This window comes from Eulemur rufifrons, chromosome 9 (assembly GCF_041146395.1).
Source record: "Eulemur rufifrons isolate Redbay chromosome 9, OSU_ERuf_1, whole genome shotgun sequence".
In the NCBI taxonomy this organism is placed as follows: Eukaryota; Metazoa; Chordata; class Mammalia; order Primates; family Lemuridae; genus Eulemur; species Eulemur rufifrons.
In genome coordinates this window covers 24,368,565-24,395,733 of record NC_090991.1, presented here as the reverse complement: position 1 = coordinate 24,395,733, position 27,169 = coordinate 24,368,565, and the positions used below count along the sequence as shown (strand labels likewise).

At 36.7% G+C, this 27,169-nt stretch overlaps 1 protein-coding gene across 2 annotated transcripts in view; it reads left to right on the top strand.

Moving 5' to 3' along the window:
- Positions 1-27,169, top strand: part of USP32 (ubiquitin specific peptidase 32) — a 207,539-nt gene that overhangs the window by 1,019 nt on the left and 179,351 nt on the right. The window lies entirely within an intron of this gene.

Below are 27,169 nucleotides of genomic sequence, written 5' to 3'. Positions count from 1 at the left end.
GCTGCTTATTGGCTGTGATGCACAGTATATTGTTAACAGCCCCAACCCCCTTCCACTTACTCTGATACCGCTGTCCATGAGCCTTAAAGCACACGCTAACTGGAAGTGTCTTATTGCACAGTTGATGGCCGGAATATTATGGCTGGGATTTCAGTGTGTGTATGTGTGTGTGCTTGCGTTTCTTTTCGACATGTAATAGATATTCTCGGTTAGAAGTGGAAAACGTTAAGATTAGGTACTAGGCATTATTGTTAACAGGTTTCTAAGTCAAGAAACCAGCCATGCTCCAGGTGGTTTCAGTAGCTAAGGATGTAAAATGAAAATCAGGTTCAAAGACAGACATTCAAAATGAGACTTTAGAAGTGAACTCTTGTTCATCTATAGGAAGAAGAGGGATAACTTCAGTGGGCCATCCTCTGACAGTAAGATACAGGGGTTTTTAGATGTATTGGTTGTGGACTTATCAGAATAACAACAAAAAAAAGCTTTTTATGTCTTTTTTCTTGTGGAACAGTATAATGATTGTTCTTGAGGACAATCTCATTTGAACCCCCCCCCCCCCCGCTCCAATATGAGAAATATTCCACATTCTTGATGTGTTTCCAGCCCTAGTAGGCTAGTCATTTCCGGGATGCTGTTGAGCCTGACAGATCTGGCCTCAATTAGGCAATAGCTTACATGACATGAAAGAGGACATTAGTCAAACTGATTTACAGCTTAAAGGTTCAGAAGTGTTTCTTAAGTTTGAAGGGTGTGAAGCCAGTGATGTACCTAGCTTTAAGAAATTCTAAAATTAAACTTTTATTGAATTCTAACCTGCTTAATCTCACTTCAAACTAAGATTGTATGTTTGTAAATATAAATTAACTGTGCATTTTAAACTGATCTGACTGAAGGTTTTTGATTAGTTAAGAAGTGTCTGCCTGTTGAATTCTAAAACACATGTATTTGAAGGGGTGGCAAAATATTTGTTAAAACTTTTTTTGTAACTATTGTTTGAAGGAATTCCTCCTATCAGTTTTGCTTCAGAGGAGAATTAATGCAAAAGAGAGAAGCAAGTTGATAAAATAGCATTTCTAAATGTAAATCAGGAGCCTTTTTTTTAAAGTGGGTAACTCATTTAAACATGATACTGTTTGCTTTAGTAAATGTCAGACTTTAATATAGAATTTCTTTCAGTAAGGTTACGGAAAGTTTATAAAGCTTTTGATAGAGCTAAAAAATGGTTTGAGAACTTTTTTTGGGCACTGGAATAATGTAAATAGGTACTAAAACCTGCATGGATTGGGTTCATCTGCTTGTTTGTATTGTATAAGGTGAGTGGGGGAGGGAGTAGATAGGATTTGACAGACACTCATTAGTCCAATGTGTGTTATATGAATCATTGTACAAGCGAAAAACAGGCTTGATTAAACGACTGAAATACTTGCCCCATTGGCTTTACTTAAAATTATTGAGCACTAAATAAATTTTGCCTAACCATAATTAGGTAGTATTAAAAAAAACAGGTATATATTAGCACATACAAACATGGAATTGCAGACAGTTTATCTTGCAAAGTGGAGCCTTAGAAATGAAGTGTTATGTTATTCACAGATAACACTTACTGGACCTGAGTGGAAGGGCAGTCTAGTGACTTCACTTATATTTTAGAAGCTCTAGAAATTAGGAAGATTGGTTTTGTTTACAGGTTTTCGCTAGATTACATGTCAGTTATATAAACCTTAATGGTTTTCTGAAAGTATACTTTAAACATTTTTATGGAGATATATTAATGGTAGCTTTTATTTTTGGTTTCTGTTTGTTTTTCTTAAATACCTTGATAGAACACAAGGGAAAGCTTGGCTATTGTTTATACTACATGTGTCTTCTAAGGAAGTATACCTGTTGCATTTCATGGATACTGAGACTTTTAGCAATCCCGTTCTTCTCTTTATTTCCCCTCCTTATTGCATCAGTTTATGGGTTGTGTATTCATAAAAATGTATTCTAAATGCTTAGAACACAGCATTCAAAAAATGTTGAATGGAAGATGAGTTCAGTTTAGAGCGTTTTAGAACTCCAAGAAACCCTAAATATGTTCTCCAGTTTGTTCTTATTTCTTCTCTGCTACTCTCCCCTTTTTTTCATCTTTCTGGAAACTGAGGATTATAAGACCCTTTTTTTTTTTTTTTGTGCCAGAATTGGCTGAATTAAAATGGTTTTTTTTTTTTTTTTTTTTGAGACAGAGTCTCACTTTGTTGCCCAGGCTAGAGTGAGTGCCGTGGTGTCAGCCTAGCTCACAGCAACCTCAAACTCCTGGGCTCAAGCGATCCTCCTGCCTCAGCCTCCCGAGTAGCTGGGATTACAGGCATGCGCCACTATGCCCGGCTAATTTTTCTATATATATATATTTTTAGTTGTCCATATAATTTCTTTCTATTTTTAGTAGAGACGGGGTCTCGCTCTTGCTCAGGCTGGTCTCGAACTCCTGACCTTGAGCGATCCACCCGCCTCGGCCTCCAAGAGTGCTAGGATTACAGGCATGAGCCACCACGCCCAGCCTAAAATGGTTCTTAACTTTTAAATTCTGATAATAAAATATAGTGGGTGAATTTCTTTTAATCCCTTTCTTTAATTAGAATTTAGCGCTTATATCAGACTAAGTAGCTGAGTGATGAACTATATATAATGTGATACAGAGTTATATTGTGGATTCATATTTTCCAGTATCCCTTTGCTCATTTATTCAACAGATTTTTACTAAATGCTAGCTATGGATTAGGCACTGAGGAATCGGATAAACAAGACCCTCTCTCTAGAAGCATATAGCCTGGGTCAGTGTTACTGATCTACACTGAATTTTTTTTTTTTTTTTTTTTTTTTGAGACAGAGTCTTACTCTGTTGCCCGGGCTAGAGTGCCATGGCGTCGGCCTAGTTCGCAGCAACCTGAAACTCCTGGGCTCAAGCGATCCTCCTGCCTCAGCCTCCCGAGTAGCTGGGACTACAGGCATGTGCCACCATGCCTGACTAATTTTTTCTGTATGTATTTTTAGTTGTCCAGTTAATTTCTTTCTTTTTTTTTTTTTTTGGAAACAGAGTCTCGCTCTTTTTGCCCTGGCTAGAGTGCTGTGGCATCAGCCTAGCTCACAGCAACCTCAAACTCCTGGGCTCAAGCGATCCTTGTGCCTCAGCCTCCCGAGTAACTGGGACTACAGGCATGCACCACCATGCCCGGCTAATTTTTTATATATATTTTTTAGTTCAGATAATTTCTTTCTATTTTTTAGTAGAGACGGGGTCTTGCTCTTGCTCAGGCTGGTCTCGAACTCCTGACCTTGAGCGATCCTCCCGCCTCGGCCTCCCAGAGTGCTAGGATTACAGACGCAGTGAGCCACTGCGCTCGGCCCAGCTAATTTCTTTCTGTATATTTTTTTAGTAGAGATGGGGTCTCGCTCTTGCTCAGGCTGGTCTCGAACTCCTGAGCTCAAATGATCCACCTGCCTCGGCCTCCCAGAGTGCTAGGATTACAGGCGCGAGCCAGCATGCCTGGCCTACACTGAATTTTATAGAGATGGTCCCTGACTTATAATGGTTTGACTTATGATTTTTTGACTTTATCATGGTGCAAAAGCTTTATGCATTCAGTAGAAGCTGTATTTCAGTACAGTATTCAATGAATGAGACATTCAACACTTTAGTGCAAAATAGGCTTTGTGTTAGATGATTTTGTCCAACTGTATGCTAATGTAAATATTCCAAGCACATTTAAGGTAGGCTAAGTGTATTAAATGCTTTTTTTTTTTTTTTTTTTTTTTTTTGATATAGGGTCTTGCTCTGTTGCTTGGGCTGGAGTGCAGTGGCATCAGCATAGCTCACTGCAGCCTCAAACTCCTGCGCTCGAGCAATCCTCCTGCCTCAGTCTCCCAACTAGCTCGGACTACAAGCGTATACCACCATGCATGGCTAATTTTTCAGTTTTTTGTTTTTTGTTTTTTTTTTTTTTGTAGAGATGGGGTCTCACTCTTGCTGAGGCTGGTCCTGAACTCCTGGCCTCGAGTGATCCTCCCTCCTCAGCCTCCCAAAGTACTAAGATTACAGGCGTGAGCCGCCATGCCCAGCCTTTAAATGCATTTTTGACTTAGCAACTTAATGATGGGTTTGTTGGGAGGTAACCCCATTGTAAGTTGAGGAACAGCTGTTTGTATGTATTAAAGTGTATGCAAGACTACCCATAGAGGGTGGGAATAAAATATTAGACCTTTTGTTTATAGTAGTAATTTGTGTATGTTTACACAATATGTTCAAAAATAGTATATACATGTATATCATTTATAAATGACAAACATATGATATATTAAGTGCTACAATACTATAAAAGGAAGTGCTTTAGGAATGCAGAGTCTGTGTGGATATCTGTAATGACTTGGGTGGTACCCCAGCACTTTGTTCATTTCATAGTAGGTACTCAATAATTGTGTGTTAAGGAATTTAATTTCCAAGTTACTTACAGGTTGTTGTGTTTGCTAGTGGAATAATTAAGCATGTAATAGTTGAAGATTCCAGTACTTTTAATTTTGCTTATTCACCAACCTTAAGATGCTCTGAAACATTGAATCCCCAACCAAGATTTTGTTCACCATTTTCTTAGTATTAAAATTTCATTAGAATTATACTACCTATGATGCAATGTTGGCTGGTCTAGCATAATATATCATTCTATACATGAAAATTCAATTTCACTGTTGATAACTTCTGAGATGCACTATTTATTCTGCTTTATTAAAGCACTTATTTGCCTTCATATGAATTTGTTAAATTGACCAGTGAGCTCTCTAGCATTAGTGTGGAATTGTCAGTATTAATTAAGCCTTTTATAAGTGTACCTAGTTAGCTAGGTTTTATTACTTATAAAGGAGAAAAATGGAGCGGTTTTAAATTAGTCTGCTTATATGTGTAGCCTTGTAAGTAGTTACAAAGATGCTGTTCTTCATGATCTTCAATTCATACATTTGGCAGGTCAGTAGCAAAGAGGAGATGAGCCCTGCATTTTGGGGAGTGAGCAGAATGAGGTGACATCACTTGCTGGTTAGTGAGCTCCCCATTTAGCAAACTGGACAGCTGTTGTTTGATTTTTCTTGTTCATTGTCTGTGTTTGTGCTTAGTGAGACTTTACAGTGACAGCATTCAGGGTTGCCTTCCAGAAGGATGTGTAAGTAACTTAGAGTTGACATTGTGATGCCCAACCAATAGCCAAGTATTTTCTCAGGAGGAGAAACGGAAGATTTTTGGCACTTATTTATGTGCTAGGTCATAGGAAAAGTTAGGGAAGTGATTACTATTCTTGCTGCAGTTGTAGAAAATCTATTTTTGGAGTACTAGAGTAATGCTGAGAGTTTGAATTAGAAGCTTTAATGTTAAACATCTGCAGTGGTGTGGGGATTTTTATTTATAAATTAAAAGTTGGTGGTTTGATAGTAGTGCTGAGAAGACTAAGATGGGACAGACAGTTCTTTTCATATTATATTCAGCAAGCACGACTTCTTTTTTCAGAGTTTGTTTATGCTTCTGCTTTTGCCCATGGGGCCTCATGATATTTGTGTTTAAGTTAAACCTTTCCGTCTCTTTTCTACATGCCAATAAGTCCTCTCATTTAATAATAAAGAGTTCTTGGAGGTTAAAGGTGGATAGTTAATTACTGACACAAAAACCTGATAAAACTAGCTTTTTGAGTATTTACTTTTATAGTCACAGACCTATTTATTCTAAGACCTATCTATTCAAAGATGACCAGTATTCAAGGCCTTCCCTTAATAACTCTCTTTATTAGAGATTTCATATCATTAACATAAGGCTCTTTATTATAGGGAATTCTCAAGCTCATCACTATCTTATGAATAAGATTCAAGAAAACTGATATTTTGAAACCTTGGTATAACACGTTTCTTGGAGTCCTTGATATTGGACTGCATTAAAAGCAAAGCTATGTTAAAATGAGGTTTTATGGAGAAAGTTCTCCAGTGGCTCTTTCATTTCTGTAACAAAGTTAGGTTGTCCCAACATCTTACCCCTGTGGAAAAAGCCTTTTAACATTTGCTGTGGTTGTCTTTTGGTAATGACTCATGAAAGGGTCTTGAGAGATTCCATTACAAAAAGGATCCTTGTATTGTTATCATCAAGATAGGCCTCTACTAGTCATGGGAAACACTATGGTAAATGACACCACTATTTCAACCCAATTACTAAAGCCAAAAATCTGGAGACATCCTGAGTTCCTCCTTTTCTCTATCTGGCCTATCCCTTTATCTACAGGTGAATCTGTCACCAGTCCTGTTAGTTTTGTACCCAGTCCAGTCTGTTAAGTTTTGCTTATCTTCCTTGCCTCCACTCTAGTCCTAGCTGCCATCATCGCTTGCTGAAAGATAGCATGCAGTAGTTTCCTAGTTTCATACAGCAGAAACTCTTAAAATCCAAATCAGATCTTCCCACTCCTTTCTTTAAAGCTGGTATAAATAATTAGGAAAAAAATGTAGTCTTTATAATGGTCTACAAGGCTCTAAAGGTTCCTACTTAAAACTCCAACCTCAATCATAGTAACTTCCCTCTTGGTTTCTATACACTAGCCACACTATCTTTCTTTTTGTTGTTAGAACACTGTTCTGGGTTACAGCCTTTGCATTGCCACTTTCTCTAATTTTGGAAAGGCTGTTTACAAATTTGTACGTGTCTGGCTCATTCTTATATCTCATGTCCCCAGTTCAGATGGCCTCAGGGAGGCCTTCCTTTATCACTTTATACAAAATGGTATTCTTTTGTCACTATTGCAATATTCCTTTTTTTTTTTTTTTTTTAGACAGAGTATCACTCTGTTGCCTGAGCTTGAGTGCCATGGCATCAGCCTAGCTCACAGCAAGCTCAAACTCCTGGGCTCAAGCAATCCTCCTGCCTCAGCCTCCCGAGGAGCTGGGACTACAGGCATGCGCCACCATGCCCAGCTAATTTTTTCTATATATTTTTAGTTGTCCATATAATTTCTTTCTACGTTTAGTAGAGACGGGGTCTCGCTCTTGCTCAGGCTGGTCTCGAACTCCTAAGCTCAAACGATCCGCCTGCCTCGGCCTCCCAGAGTGCTAGGATTACAGGCGTGAGCTACTGTGCCGGCCTGTTGCAATATTCTGAATAGTTTCTTTGTAGGTTTTTACCATAATATGTAATTATAAGGTATATTGTCAGGCATGTTGCTGAATCCCCAGTGCCAGGATTGGTGCAGTGCCAGCGTGTTTTAAGCGCTCGGTAACTATTGGATGTCTGGGTGGATGTATAAATGTATAAATGAGGGAGAGAAGATGTGGAGAACTCGGGGGGTAAATAATGGAGTGTGGACAGGGATTGAGTATACTAAGCATATCCATCTCAAAATTTCTTTTCCTGTAACTGAAAAAGTTTATGCTAAAAGTTTTGAGTCACAGTTAAAAATGTAAAAATGTAACAATCTTAAACGTAATGTGTAATTTTGTCTGTTTAGTTCAAATACTTTTACCTAGTGTAAATCCCTGAGAGACTAATATGGGAGTATGTATTGTGCTTATTAACACTTGAGAATACCTTTTGGTTATGTATAAAATTTAATAATTTTGCTCACAAAATGACTGCTTTTATCTGATGTTGTTCATGTACTTTTTCTCCCTGACAAGTATCATCCTGCTGCCATGTATGAGGTTAGAGTCGGAAGTGTATTTGCTTGAAGTGTTGTAGAGAGTTACTTTGAAAGTTGAGAATAAAAGTTCAACATACAGAGTTCTCTCATTGGTTCTAAATAATGATGATTTTAAATTAAATTATACTACTGTATATTACTAGCTTTTTTTGGGTTTAAGATTCTTTTTCTCTTATATTCAATGGCTAATATTTTTTTCAATTTTTATTTTTCTCAGTGATATATGTACATAATTTAGGATCAAATGATAATATAGGGCTTGTTAGGAAAACAGTACTGCTCTCATTCCCCACCAGTTTTTCTCCAGCCCATGAGCCAATGACTTTGACACTTAAATTTATTAATTTGGTCTTTATATTTCAAAATAATATGTTATCTTGCTACTTCTGTTTTTTTTCCCACTTAAGGCCTATTTATTGGCCTCCCATTATTGAACATGAGGATTTAGCTTTTTATCATACTGCTGCCATCCTCCAAAACACACGTATATTCTTCCTCTCCTCCTATTTCCTCATCCTTAGTATATATATATTTCAGTTTTGGTTAGATCAGTGTCAGTGTTTACACAATTAGGCCTTTATAAATGCTGTTCACACCTAAGCCATTTCATATACTAGGATTACTTTTCCTGTATACTTGATTTCCCCCTAAATATTTCATTTATTGATTGATTGAGACAGTCTTGCTCTGTTGCCCGGGGCTAGAGTGCTTGGTGTCAGCCTAGCTCATAGCAACCTCAAACTCCTGGGCTCAAGTGATCCTCTTGCCTCAGCCTCCCAAGTAGCTGTGACTACAGGCATGCGTCACCAAGTCAGGCTAATTTTTTCTATTTTTAGTTGCCCAGATAATTTTTTCTATTTTTAGTAGAGATGGGGTCTCACTCTTGGTCAGGCCCGTCTCCAACTTCTGACCTTAAGCGATCCTCCTACCTTGGCCTCCCAGAGTGCTAGGATTACAGGAGTGAGCCAGCGTGCCCAGTCGTAAGCTCATTAAGACCAAATTTTAAGCATCTTCTCTATGAAGCAAAACCCTGACAAGATGATTAGTCTGAAATTAGGGCAGTGTATTATTTTTTATTTCCAGAAGCTAGTGTAGTGGTTGGAATGAAGTACATGTTCATCGACAAATTGGTATGCATCTTTCCTCCTGAATTATGCAGCTTGCCAAATCCTTACCTGTCAAAACAGCCTAGAAGTTAGGTTCTCTCAGAAGCCTTCCCTGACATTGCTCTTGCTTTCTTTCCCTTGTTTTGCTGTAACAAACTTTCACTGTAGTAGTTATCCCACTGCATTACAGTTGATAGTTTAATTGGCTGTCTCTACTTCTTGGAACTTCTGAAATGGTGAAAATAAGGATTCAGGACCCAGAAGGTATCTGGTAGGGGCTTGTTAAAATGTTGACTGAATGAATAGGACAATTTAGTGCTGTGTAAATAGAGGAGAAGGCTGATAATACAACTAATAGTAATAATCTGGTAAACTGCTTTTTACAGAGCAAATTATGTTTGTTTCATGAGATTTATGCAAATATTCAAATGTTCCAGGAATGTAAACATTTAAAATTTGAGTTGTAAATAATGCCTCCTGGCTGTAAACTAAAATCCATGAAGCAGTTAGTAGTAAATACAAAGGAAAAAGGAAACACTGCCTTAATCTGCAAGGACTAGCAGATTTCTAATTTGTGTTATAATTAGCACCTTTTTTTAAGTTTGGGTGCTCACTTTTTGAAGGTGGTGAGCCTTGGTTTGATTCGTTCTGGGACATTTCTGTTAAACAGCAAAGTACTTAGTGGAGTGAATAGGGGACATTGGAAAGTCAATTCAAAATTCAGTGCAACTCCATTTGATGCAATTCTGGTGACAGAGTGAGACCCTGTCTCCAAAAAAAAAAAAATACATCCAATTTTTGGAACCTTTGGAACCATTTTTCCCCCATATAATTTACATAATTTAATATGTATTCCTGCTTAAAATGTTTAACCTTTTCTCTACAATGATCATTATATGGGGCCAATTCGTTCTTCTTGTTTCGTATTTCCGTGATTTCTCTTATCTGGAATGACTCCTCTGCTTTCATCTATTCTAATAATCTTATATTGTACAATGTGTTGGAAAGGCAAGATAAAGTTAAATTATGAAGAGTGCATTCTCATTTGAATCTGTCTGTCTTTCTGGACTAAGCCTAAATCTTAACCTCCTTCTCTGGAACTTTCCTGGACTATCTAGCACTTATTTATCTCCCTTGAATTTCTGTGACTCTTAAATTTGTATCCTTTGTATTTGAATATTTTTACATATGTATGGTATTGCTTTATGTGTGTTAATTTAATCTCCCAACTAGATTGAAAGCTTCTTGAGAAAGAAAATTTTTTCTTAAACCACTTTTCACTGTTTTAAGCATACAAGTTTATCATATGCTTGATGATTGTGACAACCATATGGTTATAGTCATTGGTGTCTTTATATGATTGTGATTGTTGCTTTTTAAAAATCAATACTTATTTCTTATTTACTTTTCTTTCAGCATACCTTTTTACTTTCGTTTCCGTGTCTTCTTCCAAATGTTAAATAACATATGGCTCATATCTCAAAATTTTAATTTGTGAATTTATAGGAATATGACTGAATTTTGTAATTACAGGTCTCAGAACTGCACTACACGGCACATCTCTGTGTGTTAGAATTTATTAGAGAATAGAAAATTGTAGATTGCACTGGAATTTAGAAGACTTGTGCTCATCTTGTATTTGTGTCAGTTTTTATTTATTTATTTATTTTTTAGATAGGGTCTTGTTCTGTTGTCCAGGCTGGAGTATAGTGGCATGATCATAGTTCACTGTAACCTCAAACTCTTGGGCTAAAGTCATCCTCCTACCTCAGCCTCCCCAGTATCTGGGACTACAGGCATGCGCCACCATGTCTGGCTAATTTTTTCTCAAATTTTTTATAGAGGTGGGGTCTTGGTGCATTGTCCAAGCTGGTCTTGAACTCCTGGACTCAAGTGATCCTCCTACTTCAGCCTCGCACCTGGCCTGTTTGTGTCAGTTTGAGGGTCTGAAAATGCACATACGATGTCTATTGACTAGTGCCTCTTGTGATCCTGGCAAGGATAAGCTAAGCTGAAAGGGTAGACTTTTTCTGTTTGTCTTAGTATCCTGAGTCCGTATATCTGGAATGTAGTAGGTATTTATGCATTTCCCTATTTAAGTCAGAATACTATAGGTATATTCAGCTTTTCAAAGTTTTCACATTTACTAAGTCCTTCACAATTATCTCCTAATAGTTTTTTTAAAAAACCCGCTTTTCAAAGTTTTCACATTTACTAAGTCCTTCACAATTATCTCCTAATAGTTTTTTTTAAAAACCCGTGTTTTCCTTAATTTATGCCAGAGCTAATTTGACATTTGCATTGCTTTAAAACCCTTTCTAAAAACTATATATTTTTTCTAATAAATAAATAAATATATGTAGCTTTTCTGATATATGAGAGAAAAAGCAAAAAATTGCACTAAATTATGATTTCTGACTGTAATAGGAATACATCTTCCTCATAATCTGTATTGTATTTTCGACTGTGTCCTAGGATCATTGTAATATTTCATACGAATTTTTGTCTGCTCTTCACAAACTTGGGTATGTACATTGTTTTGGCTTTGCCAACTTTATTATTATTGTGGTAAAATATACATAACATGAAATTTACTGTTTGAATTATTAATTTTTTTTTTTTTTTTTGAGACAGAGTCTCGCTCTGTTGCCCTGACTAGAGTGCAGTAGGATTATCACAGCTCACTGCAACCTCAAATTCCTAGGCTCAAGCAGTTCTGCCGTGGCCTCCCATAGTGCTAGGATTATAGGCATGAGCCGCCACCCCACCTGGCTGTATTTGAATTATTTTTGAGTGTACAATTAGTGACATTAAGTACATCCACAATATTGTGCAACCATCACCACTATCCATTTCCAGAACTTGTTTATCCTCCCAAACAGAAATGCTGTACTCATTAAACAGTAACTCTTTATTCCCCTTTTCCCCAGTTCCTAATAACTCTATTCTACTTTCTGTCTCTAAATAATTTGCCTATTCCAGGTATCTCATATAAATGGAATCATACAATATTTACCCTTTAACATCTTGGCCGGGCGTGGTGGCTCACGCCTGTAATCCTCGCACTCTGAGAGGCCAAGATGGGAGGATCGCTTGAGGTTAGGAGTTCGAGACCAGCTTGAGCAAGAGCAAGACTCCATCTCCACTAGAAATAGAAAAATTAGCCAGCCATGGTGGCATGCACCTGTAATCCCAGCTACTTGGGAGGCTGAGGCAGGAGAATCGCTTCAGCCCAGGAGTTTGAGGTTACTGTGAGCTAGGCTGATGCCATGGCACTCTAGTCCAAGGTGACAGAGAGAGACTCCGTCTCAAAAAAAAAAAAAATTTACCCTTTTACATCTTATTTCACTTAAGATAATGTTTTCAGGCTTCATCCATGTTGCAGTATATAGCAGAATTTTGTTTCTTTTTATGGCTGAATCGTATATATAACATGTTGTAATGTATACATCTGTTATATATACATTCATCTGTTGATGGACATGTGTGCTGTTTTCACCTTTTGGCTTTTGTGAGTAATGTTGCTATGAACATTGGTGTACAAGTATGTGTTTGAGTCTCTGCTTTTAGTTTTTTGGGTATATACTTCACAGTGGAATTGCTGGGTTGTATGTTAATTCTATGTTTAACTTTTTGAGGAACTGCTAAACTGGTTTCTACAGCTACTCTACCATTTTACATTCTCACCAGCAATGCACAAGGGCTCCTTCTAGTTTCTCCCTATTCTATCTATACTATGCTTATCTTAGGTTTTTTTTCTTTTAATTAATAACCATCCTAATGGGTATGAAGTGGTATCATTGGTTTTCATTTGCAATTCCCTAATGGCTAGTGGTATTGAGCATCCCTTTATGTGCTATTGGTCATTTGTATATCCTTTCTGAAGAAATGTCCATTTAACTCATTTTTTGTTTTGTTTTTTTTTTCCACTCAGTTCCCCGGGCTAGAGTGCCCTGGCATCAGCCTAGCTCACAGCAACCTCAACCTCCTGGGCTCAAGCGATCCTTCTGCCTGAGCCTCCCGAGTAGCTGGGACTACAGGCACGTGCCACCATGCCCGGCTAATTTTTTCTATTTTTGGTTGTTTGGCTAATTTCTTTCTATTTTTAGTAGAGATGGGGTCTTGCTCTTGCTCAGGCTGGTCTCAAACTCCTGAGCTCAAGCAATCCTCTCGCCTTGGCCTCCCAGAGTGCTAGCATTACAGGTGTGAGCCACCACGCCTGGCCCATTTAACTCATTTTTCAGTTGGGATGTTTGCTTTTTTGTTAAGTTGTAGGTGTTGTTTATATATTCTGGATATTAATCCCTTGTCAGATATATGATTTGCAAATATTTTCTTTTTTTTTTTTTTTTTTTGAGACAGAGTCTCACTTTGTTGCCCGGGCTAGAGTGAGTGCCGTGGCGTCAGCCTAGCTCACAGCAATCTCAAACTCCTGGGCTTAAGCGATCCTACTGCTTCAGCCTCTCGAGTGGCTGGGACTACAGACATGCACCACCATGCCCGGCTAATTTTTTCTCTATATATTTTTAGTTGGCCATATAATTTCTTTCTATTTTTAGTAGAGACGGGGTCTCGCTCTTGCTCAGGCTGGGATTTGCAAATATTTTCTCCCGTTCTGTGGGTTGTCTTTCACAGTCTTGGTAATATCTTTTGGTGCTGAAAAGTTTAAAATTTTGGTGAAGTCAAGTATATAATTTTGAATTTAATTTTGTAATATAATATAATGTAATTTTGACTTTAATGTTGTAGATTGTGTGGAGGATATAACCACAGAGCTCTGATAAATTGACTCCACAGCTGCAGAAAACCAGAGTAGAAAGAACCCTACTCCCTATACACAAAAAACCTCCCAAAATAAAGAGAAAACGATACGTGGAAAAGCAGTGCTGCTTGTAATGAAAGCAGGAAGAGGCAAATTTATTAAATCTTAGCCAGAGTGGAAAATCAGGATATTTATTAGGGAACATCAGAAAAGGTTGGCCTTTATTATTGCAAACATGTACACAGAAGACAGCAGATAGTCTCTACCTTAAGAATGAAAAATGCCTTGTGTCTTTATGGATTCTGAAATTTAACCTGTTAACCCAGTTGGTGTAGGGGCCTAGGGTTTATTTGTTACGTGTGCTACTGGAGTAGGGACCATTTGAAGGTTAAGAGGGTGCTTAATGTTGCAGATGACAGTTACATGTTTAAAATCTTTTGCTTTTGTGGGCACCCTTTTAATGAAATGCTCTGTTTTTAACTTTTTAAAATCTATCTGGGGGCAGGTTCTCAAAAGATAAACCTATCTTAATAGGCATAAATAAAGATTAATAGGTGAGTTTAAGGGGGTGGTAAATACTGACTGAAAGAGGTTTCTTTTAGATATGTAACCTCTCAAATATAGCCCTTTGCAAAATTTTATTATGGCAATGTTCTTTGTGCATTTTTATTAGAGATTTTCAGCCTTTCATCTAATAACTCTTCTAGAAGTTTTTATCTGTTGGCAGTGGCTTTTTACAACTCAATGTAATAGAGAAAACTTTTATTCTAGACTGAAGGCTGTTATGCTAATGTTTTAGTAAAAATTTTTTTTTTCAAACTTTGAACACTGTTTAATTGTGAGTGGCTTTATTTGATGATTAATGCTTTAATACTGTGTTTAACATTAATGTTGGCTGGGTGTGGTGGCTCATGTGTATAATCCCAGCACTTTGGGAGGCCAAGACAAGAGGATTGCTTGAGGCCTGGAGTTTGAGACTAGCCTGGACAATGGACAACATAGTGAGACACCAGCTCTACAAAATATATATTTAAAAAAAAATTAGCCGAACATGGTAGTGTGCACCTATAGTCCCAGCTAGTCCCAAGCCTGAGATGGGAGGATTGCTTGAGCCCAGGTGTTTGGGGTTACAGTGAGCTATGGCCAGGCCGTTGCCCTACAGCCTGGGCTACAGAATGAGACTCTATCTCAAAGAAAAAAAGCAAATAAAAACAAAATTAATGTTTAACATTGAGCTATGTAGCTTAGTGCAGTTATAGGAAGGTACTCAAAAGAAATTTGATTTTCTTCATCTTTTAGTTGTTAATTTTCATAAAATAAAATCAGATTATAGTTAGCAAAAAATTGGGTGAGAGTGAAAATGCAATGCATATTCTGATTTACTGTATGTTGATTACATGCACTGGAAGATAAAGATTATCCTGTGTTTCCAAATTACTTTAGAGATTAAAGATTTTTTGGGAAAATTAAAACAACAGGTCAAAAATTATTATTTAGTTTTTTCAATTTTCTCCTGTTTTTTGGCTCATATTTCACATCTCAGCTCTGATTGACATATTAGACTTATTTCTGCAGCTTTCTACTAGATTGCTTCTGCCAAGGTTGATGAGATAAAGGCCTTATCCATCAACCTTGGCAGAAGGCCTTATCCTTATCAACTTAGCTCTACTACATTTAAAGCAGAAAAAGGAAAAATAGCGTTCACCAGATAGAGTTTAGTATATATTATCTATGTACTTCGTGAGTGTACATGTCTGATGTTTGCTTCTATAATGCAAATTCTAACATGTTATATGGTTTATGGTGTATTATAGATGTTCCTTTAAATGCTTAATGATAAAGATTAAAATTACTAAGATGGAGAATAAATGTTGTGTATAGGCATTTCTTGGTTTGCATAGTAGTATGGGACTATAAAAAATGACCATGCAAGAAGAGGCTATTCAAAGCAATTGAAATTAATCAATGGGAAGGTCACAATTGGTCTGTGTGACCTTTAAGATTTTTTGTCAAAACATTAAAAGTCCTAGCACTCTGGGAGGCCGAGGTGGGCGGATCGTTTGAGCTCAGGAGTTCGAGACCAGCCTGAGCAAGAGCGAGACCCCATCTCTACTAAAAATAGAAAGAAATTATATGGACAGCTAAAAATATATATAGAAAAAATTAGCCGGGCATGGTGGTGCATACCTGTAGTCCCAGCTACTCGGGAGGCTGAGACAGGAGGATCGCTTGAGCTCAGGAGTTTGAGGTTGCTGTGAGCTAGGCTGACGCCATGGCACTCACTCTAGCCTGGGCAACAGAGTGAGACTCTGTCTCAAAAAAAAAAAAAAAGAAAACATTAAAAGCTCACAGTTGGTTATAAATGTATAGAGAAATTTAAAAAATAATAAGACTAATATATGTGTAGTATATTATAATTTAAAATATCACAATTAGAGTGTTTTACTTCTTTGTAAAAAATCTATGAAGGGTAATTTGAACAGTGGTTGCCTTCTTGTATAACTTATTAATAAAACAATATTTAGCATTTTTTCTGTGCTGAATGGCATATTCTTTTCTTGCTTTGGATCAGCTTCTATCATTTTCTCTTTTGTGCTTTCAGTGTTGTGAAATATCTCTGAGAGTTCTGTTAATGTAAAGCTTTTTTTTTTTTTTTTTGCCAGTGTCACCTCCCCTAGATATCTTCATCCTTTTTGTCTCAACCACTTTTTCTCATTTATGTTGAATCATTTAAAAACTGTTAAAAGTAGAAAAAAACGAAATCTAATAAGAAGTCACATTTCCCTTTTAGAAGACTCTTTTTCGTGTATATCTATTAGTTCCTTTTGTCTTTCTTTCCTCTTTTTAAAAATTTATGGTCTATGTTTTGATCTGACAAAAGATTTTTTATGGTTATTGGAATAAACAAATAATTGAATTAAATATTAATAAAATATTTATCAAGCACCTATGCTGTTCTAGGCTCTGTGCTGAGTGCTGGAGATAACCAAGACAAGTAAGATACAGTATGACACTTATAAGGATATGGATAAGGAGCTTATTGTCCATATATGATAAGATATAGCAGGTTTATGAAGGAGAAAGTAGTCTGGGGATGAAAGGAAAGAGGAGGTGACATTTTAACCAAGACTTAAAGGAGAATTAAATGTTGTTCAGGTGGTCTTAATAAGAAGTAGGGTGGTATTGACAGACAGGGAAGAAGCATTGTAAACAAAGCAAAGGGGAATATTAACTACCAATCAACAGCACTTTTGTAAAATTTATTTTAAAATTATAAAAGCAGTATTACAATATTACTGAGATTAAAAAATAAAGGGAGAAAATTTCACTAATGATCCCATCACCTAACACAGCTAATTATTTGCTTTTACTCTCTTTTCAAATTAATGTTTTATATTGTTTTCATCATAACGTACATACAATTTTATATCTTGCTTTTTCTGAGATATCTATGTTTATCAGTGTTATACATGTCTATATAGTCATGTGGTGCAAAATGATGTTTTGGTCAACAATGGACTGCATATATGACAGTGATCCCATGAGAGTGTAATGGAGCTGAAAAATTTTTTTGCCTAGTGACATTGTAGCTATTTATTGTATTACACTTTTTATCATTATTTTAGACTGTACTCCTTCTACTTATAAAAAAAAAGTTAGCCATAACAGCTTCAGGCAGGTCCTTGAGGTATTTCAGAAGACATTGTTATCTTAGGAGGTGACAGCTCCATGTATATTATTGCCCCTGAAGACCACCTTGTGGGACAAGATGTGAAGGTAGAAGACAGTGATATCGATGATCCTGATGCCATGTAGGCCTAGGCTAAGGTGTGTTTTTGTGTCTTAGTTTTTAACAAAAAAGTTTAAAAAGAAAAAAAAAAACAGAAAAAAGCTTATAGAATAAGAATTTAAAGATATTTTTGTACAGTTGTACAACGTGATTGTGATTTTTTTTACTTCTAATTTTTTAAGGAGACGGGTCTTGCTATATTGCCTAGGCTCAAACTCCTGGGCTCAAGCATCTTCCCACCTAAACCTCCTGAGTAACTGAGACTACAGGCATGTGCCACTGTGCTCGTGTTTGTGTTTTAAGCTAAGAGTTATTACAAAAGAGACAAATTAAGAAGTTTGTGAAGTAAAAAAGTTCCAGTAAGCTAAGGTTAATTACTATTGAAGAAACAAAAATTTATGAATTTAGTTTAACAAGTGTATGGTTTATAAAGACTACTGTAGTACTGTATGTACCTCCTAGGCCTTTATATTCATAGCTCACTGCAACCTTGATCTCCTGGGCTCAAGTGATCCTCCTGGCTCAGCCTCCCAAGTAACTAGAACTACAGGCCTGCATCACCATGCCTGGCTAAATTTTTTTTTTTTTTTTTTTTTTTTTACTTTTTGTCGAGACAGGGTCTTGCTATGTTGCCTAGGCTGGTCTCAGAACTCTTGGCCTCAAGCGATCTGCCAGCCTTGGCCTACCAAAGTGCTACGATTACAGGCATGAGCCATGGCACTTGGCTATGTGTACCATTTTTTATCTTTTATATCATATTTTTACTGTACCTTTTCTACATTTAAATGTTTAAATACACAAATACTTACCATTGTGTTACAATTGCCTACAGTATTCAGTAGAGTAACATGCTGTACAGGTTTGTAGCCTAGGAGCAATAGCTGTACCACATAGCCTAGGTGTGTAATAGGTTATACCATCTAGGTTTGTTTAGCACACTTTATGATGTTTCCACAAAGACAAAATCACATAACAATGCATTTCTCAGAACGTATCCACATGGTTATGTGACACATGACTGTAGTTTAAAGTGTTAAATAGTTTGAACAGTATTTGTTAAATGAAAATCTGTGCCCTAATCTTCCTTGGCATTTTCTCCTTCTCAGAGACTACTTTATATTCTTTTAGTTGATCTTTGTTATTTGGTATTGATTTTTCAGTTTTATCATTGTCTGTTGACTTCCCACTTCTTATCATGAGAATTTAGCTTGCTTTCCCCTCCTTCCCCCTTAGCCACTTCCCCTTCCTCTCCTCCTGTTACTTCATCCTACCATAATAGTTATGAGGTAATTTTGGTTAGATAAATAAAATGTTCAGTGTTTACCTTATTATGCCCATATACATAGGATTCACAGCTGAAGTTGCATAGTAAGCTTTGATTACTTTTCTAGCACAACTTTTATTTTCCTTGGAGCTAATAATTGTGGTTTTATTTGTGTTTGCCTAGTATTCTAAATACTTATCACTAATTCAACACTAAACTCTGTCACTTGCCCAAGTCTCCTCTTAAAAGACTATCAGATGTTGGCAGGGGGTGATAGCTCAAGCTGTAATCCTACCACTCTGGGAGGTTGAGGCAGGAGGATTGCTTGAGGTCAGGAGTTTGAGACCAGCCTCAGCAAGAGTGAGACCCTGTCTCTACTAAAAATAGAAATAAATTAGCCAGACAACTAAAAACAGAAAAAATTAGCTGGGTGTCATGGTGCACGCCTATAGTCAGTCCCAGCTATTCGGGAGGCTGAGGCAGGAGGATCGCTTCAGCCTAGAAGTTTGAGGTTGCTGTGAGTACTCCAGCCTGGGCAACACAGCGAGGCTCTCTCTGAAAAAAAAAAAAAAGAAAAGGAAGAAAAAATATTGGCGTTTCCTTCTTCTAGTATCTCATGTGGCCTTTTCATTGGCTTCAAACTGGACTGGTTACTCTCTGAACCTGTCCCATAGTTAGGCCCTGTGAATTCCCTTACATTTATCCTAGAGATTCTCCTGTACTAGTCCTTTTGTTATCTGTATCTCATGTGTTCTGATTTCTGGATTTTATTTCATTTTGGTGGAACTTTTTGAGGAAGAGTTTATGTGAGGTAATTTATTTATTTATTTTTATTTTTTATTATTTATTTATTTATTTATTTTTTTGAGACAGAGTCTCACTCTGTTGTCCAGGCTAGAGTGCCATGGCGTCAGCCTAGCTCACAACAACCTCAAACTCCTGGGCTCAAGCGATCCTTCTGCCTGAGCCTCCCGAGTAGCTGGGACTACAGGTATGCGCCACCATGCCCGGCTAATTTTTTCTACATATTTTTAGTTGTCCAGCTAATTTCTTTCTATTTTTAGTAGAGACGGGGTCTCGCTCTTGCTCAGGCTGGTCTCAAACTCCTGAGCTCAAACGATCTGCCTGCCTCAGCCTCCCAGAGTGCTAGGATTACAGGCGTGAGCCACCGTTCCTCACCACTGGCTAATTTTTATTTTTTTAATTTATTTTTACTTTTATTGTTTTTGAGACAGAGTCTTGCTCTGTTGTCCTGGATAGAGTGCAGTGGCATCATCATAGGTCACTGCAACCTCAAACTCCTGGGCTCAAGTGATCTTCCTGCCTCAGCCTCTGGAGTAGCTGGGAGTACAGGCATGGGCAGCCATGCCTGGCTTTTTCTATTTTTAGTAGAGATGGGGTCTTGCTCTTGCTCAGGCTGCTCTTGAATTCCTGGCCTCAAGTGATCTTCCCACCTTGTCCTCTCAAAATGCTGGGATTACAGGTGTGAGCCACCGTGGTTGGCCTCATTTTTAATTTTTAACAGCTCTTACATTTTTTCTTTATTGAAAGTATACATGTGGTAAATTTACATGTTGTTTAACTTTACATGTGATAAAGTGAACTTAAGTGAGTTTAAAAGTGCATATACCCATGTAGCCCAACCGCCTATCAAGATACAGATTTTAAGTGTACAGTTCAATGAATTTTTTTTCTTTTTTTTATTATTTTATTTAAATATTTATATTTTTGAGACAGAGTCTCACTCTGTTGTCCAGGCTAGAGTGCCATGGCGTCAGCCTAGCTCACAACAACCTCAAACTCCTGGGCTCAAGCGATCCTTCTGCCTGAGCCTCCCGAGTAGCTGGGACTACAGGTATGCGCCACCATGCCCGGCTAATTTTTCTATATATTTTTTGCTGTCCATATAATTTCTTTCTCTTTTTAGAAGAGATGGGGGTCTGGGTCTTGCTCAGGCTGGTCTTGAACTCCTGACCTCGAACAATCCGCCCGTCTTGGCCTCCCAGAGTGCTAGGATTACAGGCGTGAGCCACCGCACCCAGCCAGTTCAATGAATTTTGATAGTTAGTTTATACTCATGTTATCACCAGAGTCAAGATACAGATTTTTTTCCATCATTCCAGAAAGATCCTTGGTGCCTCTTTCCAGTCCATCATCCCCATCCACCCGGGCCAGCCACTGATCTGATTTCTGTCACTATAAATTTTGTTTGTTCTTATACTTAATATAAATGGAATCATATAGTATATATCCTTTAGTATTTGGCTTGTTTTATTCAACATGATGTTTGAGAGATGTGGTATTCATCCATGTTGTTGCTGAGTATTACACAGTTATTTATCCATTCTGTTGGGCATTTGAGTTCCAGTTTTGCTCTATGAAGAATAAAACTGTTACAAACATTCTTGTACAAGTTTTTTTTGGTATATGATGCATATGCTGTCATGGGTCTCTTAAATACGAGGATACATTCTGAGAAATGTATCATTAGGCGATTTTGTTGTTAGGCAAACATCATAGTATGCATACACAAACCTAGATGGTATCATCTACTACACATGTAGGATATATGGTATAGCTTATTGCTCCTGTGCTACAAATAGTTTGTTACTGTACTGAATACCGTGGGCAGTTGTAATACAGTGTATCTAAACATAGACAAGCACAGAAAAGGTACAGTAAAAATGATATAAAAGATAAATGATACACCTGTATAGGGCACTTAATAGAGTGGAGCTTGTAGGACCGGTGCTTGATATCATTCTTTTTAATTTTAGCTATTCTAATAGGTGGGAAGTAGTATCTCAGTGTGGTTTAATCTATATTTCCTTGATGACTAAGCGATATTGAACACCTTTACATGTGCATATTGACCATTTGTATGTCTCTTAAGAGCTCTTTCTTGTTCTCTAGTCTTTGTTAAATAGCATCTTGTTTTTTTTTTTTTTTTAATCCTTGTAGTATCTTATCTCTTTGAGGATATTAATAATCTAGTTTTAAAAGTTTTTTCCCTCCTTGCATGGGCTGTTTCCTAAAAAAAAATTTTTTTTTCTGATTTTTGGTTCTTTCATATTAGACCTTTCTTTCTTTCTTTTTTTTTTTTTTTTTTTTGAGACTGAGTCTTACTCTCTTGCCTGTCTAGAGTGCCATGGTGTCAGCTTAGCTCACGGCAACCTATGTCAAACTCCTGGGCTCAAGTGATCCTCCTACCTCAGCCTCACGAGTAGCTGGGACTACAGGTATGCACCACCATGTCCGGCTAATTTATTTCTATTTTTAGTAGAGACGGGGTCTCACTCTTGCTGAGCCTGGTCTAGAACTCCCCCCTCAGCCTCCCAGAGTGCTAGGATTACAGGCGTGAGCCACCACACCTGACCTAGACTTTTCTTAAATGCTTGGTAATATTGTTTCTCTGCTGGCAAAGCTAATTAGAAGTACTGTATTTGGCTGGGCAAGTTGACACCGTGGTAGGGCCAAGTGGGACGATTGTTTGAGGCCAGGAGTTAGAGACCAGCCTGAGCAAGAGTGAGACCCCATCTCTACAAAAAATAGAAAAATTAGCCTGGTGTGGTGGCGCACACCTATGGTTCCTGTTACTTGGGAGACTGAGGCAGAAGGATAGCTTGAGCCCAGGAGTTTAAGGTTGCAGTGAGCTAGGCTGACACCACTGTCCTCTAGCCAGGACAACAGAGTGAGACCCTGTCTCAAAAACCAAACCAAACCAAACAAACAAAAGAAGTACTATATTTGTGTGTGGGCTTGTTAGTTGGGTTTTTCTGGAGGATGACGTTGCTGAGCATTTTTGTTGTGGAACTCCCTCTGTTTACTTCCCGCTTCCCTACTCCTACCCCCAACAAATCTAAGTCTTCTTTCAGATTTCTCAGAAAAGTCTCTTCAGGTCGTATGTCTGGAGGCTGAAGGTCTGGCTGCCTGACAGTGGAAGCTCAGAGGAGGACAGAGTGGAAGTCTCTACATTCTTCATCATGCATGTGTTTATTTATTTTCTGGCTACTTTTATTATTTTATTGTCTCTCGTTTTCTTTATTTTTTATTTTTAATTATGGGTACATAATAGCATATGTTTATTTTAATGTCTTTGTTTTTAGAATGGCTTAGCTAACTTCGCTTGTATCTTACCTCCAGAGATAGATTTCCTGGTGTCCAGAGAAGTATTTCATCCCTTCTAGACAATAAACTAGTCTTTTGCCATTGTTGGGGAGACTTGGTAGCCAGGCTGTGTGGAATGGGAGAAGGGATCTCTGGAATGTCACTGCTTCTTAAATAGCTTTCAGCCCATAGCAAGCACACTTTCTTTACTCCTATTCTTCCCCTTTTAAAAGTAACCTGGCCCCACTGATTCTGAGCCTTTATGGGGTTCTGTCATGTAAAAACTCATTTTTCCCTATGCCAATTTAGGATTTAGCTTTCTTGTGTCTACTAAGTCCTTTAATATGTGTCCATCTGCTTTCTAGCCTCTAACGTTTTCTTAGTTTTATGTCCTATTCTGTTTTCTTTTTCTTTGTGTTTATGCCTTTAAAGAAGAAAACAATCCATTTATTGAGTTTCATTGGAGTTTAAGAAAGGAATGAAATTAAATGTGTTTCTATCTAATGTATGTTTGTTAGAATTCTATATTTTTTGTCACATAGTATTTCATGTTATATCTTTTTTTCCAAATTGCTGTGGTTTCATAACTAATTTTTCTTAGTTGCTTAATATTTTGTTCACTGGGTTGCCCATAATTTACGGTTGTATTAATGCTAGATATTTAAGTTTCTTCTAATTTTTTATTTACTACATTGTGCTGAAGTGAATATCCCCATTTATAGAAGTCTCTCCTTTTTAAGGATTATTTCCTTAAAATAGATTCCCAGAAATAACGATCTTTTGAATCAAATAATTTTTTGAAAGTAGAATCTGTTTATTTTATTAAACATTTATCAGCATTTGGTATTATAATTTGCAAAAAAAATTCTTTGCTAATCTAAAAATCTAAAATAGCAGCTTTTAATCATTTTAATTGGTTTTTTTGGGGGGGAGTTAATGTCAGGGAAGAACTTTTCCCCACATTTTTGGTAGTTGTATTTCCTCATTATTTCACTGCCTTTTTGTCCTTTGTTATTGTTTATCATCATTTTTTTTTTTTTTTTTTTTTTGAGACAGAGTCTCACTCTGTTGCCCGGGCTACAGTGCCGTAGCGTTAGCCTAGCTCACAGCAACCTCAAATTCCTGGGCTCAAGCAATCCTCCTGCCTCAGCCTCCCGAGTAGCTGGGACTACAGGCATGCACCACCATGCCCGGCTAATTTTTTCTATATATTTTTAGTTGTCCAGCTAATTTCTTTCTATTTTTAGTAGAAACGGGGTCTAGCTCTTGCTCAGGCTGGTCTCGAACTCCTGACCTCAAACGATCCACCCGCCTTGGCCTGCCAGAGTACTATATCATCATTTTTAGTTATTAAAATTGTTTTTTAAAAATCAATTTATAGAACTTTTTATAATACCTTGAATATTAACCAATTATTTCACAAATTTGCTGCAGATATTTTCTCCCATTAGTTTACTATCTTGTTGCTATTTTTCTTTGGCTTTTTTAAATGTGTATATTGTGTATAGTCAAATCTGCCAACTGTTGTCTTTGTTTCACTTCTGATGTTTCACATTTTTACTATTACATTTGTCTGAAAAATAATTCTCATGTATGACTTCATATTTCTAGTATTCAATCTTTTTTTATTCACTGAAACTTAAGGTGTAGTAAAAAGTTACGATCCAAATTTACATTTGCTTTTTTAGGTGCTAAGCACCTAATTCAACGTGAACCAGGAAATTATTTCCATTCTTAGTTTTAAAAAATATTTTTAAAAGTTTATATATGTATAACTTCTATTCTGCCTCATAAATTCTGATTTTATTATTCCTCCTTGTAGTCTTTCTTTTTTAACCAATCGAGACTGCATTACACCTCCATGTAGTCTTGCCCTAGAAACTTGTGTATTTTCTCAGAAAAACTTGCATTGCATCATATGAAGTACAAACTTTCTTATTTTAAATTATTTGTTCCGCTTTGGTTGTTTAGGAAGTGTTTGTACACTTTTGCTTTTATGTAATAAAGCCTGAGAATGTTGTCATCATAAGATTGTGTTTAGAACCATGTGTGGTTATCAGGAAATTGCTGACAACTATGAAGTGCTTACTGTATGTAGTAAAGAAAATAAACTCTTAGACTTATTTTATGTTTACTATTTTTAGATGGCCAGATATAATTCTTTGTTTTAATAATTTTTGTGTGTATGTTCTTTTATTTTGTTTTGAGACAGTGTTTTGTTCATTTGCTGGGTTAGAGTGCAGTGGTGCAATCATAGCTCACTGCAACCTCAAACTCTTGGGTTCAAGAGATCCTCCTGCCTCAGCCTTCCAAGTAGCCAGGCTTACAGGGCATGTATTACTATGCCCGGCTAGTATTTTTAGTTTTTTAGAGATGGAATCTTGCTAGGTATCCCAGGATGGTCTCTTAACTCCAATCCTCAGACAATCTTCCAGCCTTGGCCTCCCAAAGTGGTGACATTACAGGTGTGAGCCACCCTGCCTGGCTCATTTTGTCCTTTGTTTTCTCACTAGGATGTCAGTTTAAAATATATTTTCTCTTCAGCGTTTTTTCCCTTTAATGACCTTACAACTAGTAAGTAGCCTTATTTTGTATGAACCAGAGCCTTTTAGTGAAAAGACTTTCCTCTAGTAGAGAAGCTTCTTTAGATCTTTATGACAGGATTTTTTACTAAACATAACAATAGATCTCCTCTCCCCTTTGACTTTTATGAAATGAAAAAAATTTACATATTGAAATAAAAGCAATCTAATGTTTACATAACTGTTGAGTTCTATTAAAAATTTACACTAAAATAAACAGGAAGTGGTATGCTATCTAGTACAAAGTGAAATGCTTCATTATCTCTGAATACTGTATTTCTCTTATAGCAGGAAGGATGGAATTATCTTTTATGAGACAGAGTGAAGTTGATTAGGTGGAATTTTTACTTATTGATAACTTGAATGTTCTTTTAAGTTTTTTTTTTGTTTTCTGTTCCCAGTTAGCTTATATGGTTCTTTGAAGTATGATAATCTTTTGGTATCTGTGGGGGATTGGTTCCAGGATCCACCTGCAGAAAGTATAATAAAATCCAAGGATACTCAAATCTCTTATATAAAATGGTATAGTATTTGCATATAACTTATGCACATCTTCCTGTATACTTTTAATGATCTCTAGATTATTTATAATGCCTAATATAGTATAAGTGCTATGTAAACAATTGTTACGCTCTATTGTTCAAGGCATAATGACAAGGAAAAAAAAGTTTGTATATATTCAGTAAAAATGGAGCCATCCATTTCTTTCTCTAATATTTTGGATTCTTGGTTGGTTGAATCCACAGATGTGGAATCCATGGATACAGAAGGCCAACTGCATGTGAGAATGTTTTTTAAAAGTGGTCTTATCTATTTTAATAATATAATAGCAGTATTTTTCTGTTTCCGGGAGAAAAGCAGCACCAGAATTTTAAAACAATAGACTTAAATGAAAAAATTATAGTATTTTTAGAATTAGAGAAATCAAAAATCAATAGGAGATTGTCACCAAATCTAACTAAATTATATTTTTCCTAAAAGTACAGTGAAATATTCATCTTAGTTTTTAAATTCAAGAGTCCTAGAAGTATTACTATTAAAAATGGATTAATTTCTCAGGTCATTTTGAAGCTGATACTTTGCAGAAATTTGGATTCAAAGCCAAACTTTTTGGTACCTTTGTTCTAGTTTTTCTCCTATATATTTGTTCTATAGCATTATTTTTGGTATTTCAATAAAATTATGTATAAGATTTTGTTTATAAAAATACCTTCTCGAATGAATTCTTTTAGTAATTACTTTGTTTCCTGACAACTTCGTAACCATTACCATGAAGTCACAATACAGAATAATGAAAAAAGTAATACAATTTTTGTACTTAACTAGGACAAAAATTCATTGGGGAAATATTGAGTGAATGATTACAGGGAAAGTAATTCTTTAGTTACAGATTAATTGCCTTGAAAGTTAAATTCAACTTTAAAACACATTTTAAAATAAATAAACTCATTTATGAAATTGGATTAATTAAATAATTAGCATTTAGTTGGTACAGAAGCCTGGAAAACAATATTTTCTTGATTTAAACGAAATATTATCACATGTTGAAATAACTTTATTTTCACTTTTCTTCATACTATAAACTGGTAATGCTGTTGTCTGATCTTTTTTTTTGAGACGGAATCTCGCTCTGTTGCTTGGGCTAGAGTGCCGTGGTGTCAGCCTCGCTCACGGCAACCTCAAACTCCTGGGCTTAAGTGATCCTCCTGCCTCAGCCTGCCAAGTAGCTGGGACTACAGACATGCGCCACCATGCTTGGCTAATTTTTTCTATATATATTTTTAGTTGGCCAGATAATTTCTTTCTATTTTTAGTAGAGACAGGGGTCTCGCTCTTGCTCAGGCTGGTCTCGAACTCCTGA